Below are 3,415 nucleotides of genomic sequence, written 5' to 3'. Positions count from 1 at the left end.
TTTGCTGTATATTAGTAACTAATGGCTAGGCAGGAGGTAAAGAAAGGCTTTGCTGTATATTAGTAACTAATTAATGTGGTCTGGATTTAGAATTCAATCGCTAAAAGAAATTAGGACGAAATATACGACGTTTCAGGAGCCCTCGTATGATTTATCAATTAGCTGAAAGTGAACCGACAATCTGTAAAATCCTAGCCTCTTCACGGTAGCTCTTTACTTCTCATTCTTTATTCATCAATCTTATTTCCTTCAAGCTAGTAGCCTTTTTTCTTATATATAATTTTAGTTTCATATTAATTAAATGTGTGTACTACAGCACGGAATCTGAATTATAACAACTAAAAGTCAAAGATTGTCAAAAATGGACAAATGGTAATTAATTTCATTTTATATATTTAAAATCACTATACTTTAATAAACTAGTTAAGATAAATAGATATATTGTAACTATTGAGAGAGGCAGTGCCGTCGTGCGGGTATAGCAGCCATGTGTTCTGTATAGTAGTGTCATACTTGTGCAAGTTCTTGCTAATTTGTTATGGCGGTTTAATTAGTATAGGTCAGATTATTCCCTAAATAGTTTATAGTTTAGCATTGAGTATATATGTACGTCGCTACAGCGGCACTCAAGAGAGGACACTCTTCATCTTACATATTTCTTTTGAAATGCTTTCACTTTAGCCAGGCCACTAGTAATGACAGTTACATTACTCTTAGTAGACAAGTGAAGTGAACATTTATTTGAAGGGAGCCTTTTGTTCAAACTGTACTCCTCCGAGTCAGGCAAATGTGACAGTGTACATCCGAGGTAGGCAAGTATATAAATGAAATATAATGTGTGTAATTTAACAATAGATTTATTGTTTTACCTTTTAAAATATCTTGAACACCAATCTTTTCACCCCATCTTTTTCCCTTGCTTATTTTTATTTTTTTTTAATCAAGTAAAGCTATATTTTTGTGGACGTGAGGTTCATAAAAGAAGCAGAAGAAGAAATATGGAGACAGATTCGAGCAAAGATCTAATACCGCTGAGTGCTCAGCACAGCTCTACAGAGATAGCCTTTGAGCAACCTGTGGGTAACTATCTTCATTGTCGTATTGGATTTGTTGGGATCGATATTTATCCATATAAAAAATTGTTAAGCCGTTTTCTTTCAACGTGTTGCTAGTACAATAAGATTACTTATAGTTAAAGTTAATGATTATTGAAAGGCAATAATTATTTTATTATGTTCAAATATTTGTATGTATTATTTTATTATGTTAAAAATTATATCATTGTTAATTAAATTACGTTTAAAAAGGTATTAATGCACATCCCACAAAGACATAAAATTAGTTCTATGAGACTAAATAATTCCATTATTACATGGTTGACAACACTTTAGTGAGGTAAGAATTTAAGTACTTGGCTATTCTATTACGTCCTACGGCGGTTCAACATTTTAATCCGTTAATGTAATTAACGGAATATATTTTTTTATTGATACGTTCAAAATTCAAGATAACAAACCTGAAATGACTGAATTCAAATTTAAATCCGGGATGAATAAGAGCAATCACTGAAAGCTGGAACCTATGGCAACCATTGAATAAAATGTCCATTAATTTCCCAAATGACGACTAAGGAAAGGAAAGGGGGAAGAGGGAAGGGGCAGGACTTTGGAGAAGAAAAGTTGGGAATGAGCTGACCACCCGGCCTACATCATTTAATGATTCATCTCCCAGAAGTGCTCCGTCATTTTTTCCTTATCTAAGAAGTAATTACTGAATCTTGGCCCAGAATTATACTCGATAGGGCTATCAGGTATTGAAGAACCATTTTACCAAGTTAAGAAAAGAAGATAATGTTCATACATAGAAATTTATTTAGGTCAATACATCTTTTTTTAATGTTTTAAGCAAACTACACTACAGTGTTATAATGATATCAATAAACAAATAAGTGTTGACTCTGAAAAAAAGCACTTTGCATTGGTGATTTTTTCAATTTTTTTCTTTTTATAAAAGAGGCCCCTTGGACAGAACACTAGCCTCCACTAAGGTCAATCATTTCAACGGTCATTTCCACATTTACAATAATACGAGGCAAGGATAATTTAAATTCAGCTTATATTTACTTACAGAAAAAATATAATAATATAAATGATACCTAAAATCTTTCTTACAATCATATTTCTTCTAACCGAAGGGATGTTATTGTTTATCTCCTTAAGAATATTTTTGGATTGTTAGCGTGGCGGCAGTAGGGGATCTAAATGAACTTATTAAAACGATTCAGCCAGTAAGTATTAAAAAATATACCAAACAAATATTGTTATTTCTAAAGTTTAAATATTTGTGCGAGAAAAGCCAGTTGTACAACTCATATTGGCTGATCCAGTAAATCAGTTGATTCAAATGTACTTATAGACGAGTTGGACTCAATAAAAATTAGTCTTTAAGTAACAACCGAGAAGTCATTTCTCTCTCCCTTTTCTCTATTTAGACTGTGTGTTCTCAAACGTTTAAGTGGTGCCAAATTCCGGGAACATTAGAAACCGGAGCAAGTTTTGTTTTCAAGAAGAATTTCTATTGCTGTTTTTTTTATCTTACATTTTTTCTTCTCTCATTTTTTTTTTAATAATGGCTGCTAGCGGGAACGTCAGACAAGTGGTTTTCAACCTGGGAGCTTTAAATCAAAATGGGGTCGAGAACGAACCTTCCATGGTTCCAGTTCCTTTTTCATCCCCGAAAATGTCAACAATTTTCAGTTAACTTTCTTAGTGATCTATTTCCTAAAGTCACTTTGACTCGGATGGTTTGCCCCACTACTAAAAGTCTCTCTAGTGGAAGCCCACGCCACAACACTGGAGTGGATAGAAAGTACGCACGGCATCCGCCCAAGACTTGAGGAAGGCCGTTTCTGATCTCGAACGGTTTACTGGGAGAACTGAGCTAGTTCATAAAAGGGGATAGCTGACTAATAAGCCGAATTGAAGTGAATTCTATCGAAAATCTACTCAATGGTGAAGATGCGGAGCCATTAAAAGCATCGATCGTCTGCCGAGTGAAGAGGAGCATCTTCAATCAGATTCAGGCGAACGAAGACACCCCTTGGAGAGTTAAAGAAGGCGTTCGAAGGAGGACGGTCAGCCCTTAAGGAGGACATATACATCATGATTAGAGAGACAAAGACACCGAAACAGTCTAGTGGGAAGTATGCCGCGGAACCCCTAGAACGCTACAACAGAATCGCAGATAAACTGAGCTAGATGATGGAAACAATCCAAGTAAAGGGTCGGATGCTATTCCTCTCCATGGTACTAAAGATTCAGCTGGCAAACGAGCTGGGGAAGAATGAGAGATTTCCGAGAGAGAGCTCCTTTGTGGAAATTGCTCAAGATCTCAAAGATACAATTGGTAGAGAGGT

This window comes from Halyomorpha halys, unplaced genomic scaffold (genome assembly GCF_000696795.3).
Source record: "Halyomorpha halys isolate HHAL.00 unplaced genomic scaffold, Hhal_1.1 Scaffold57.1, whole genome shotgun sequence".
In the NCBI taxonomy this organism is placed as follows: domain Eukaryota; kingdom Metazoa; phylum Arthropoda; class Insecta; order Hemiptera; family Pentatomidae; genus Halyomorpha; species Halyomorpha halys.
Note: the sequence above shows the minus strand (reverse complement) of the source record.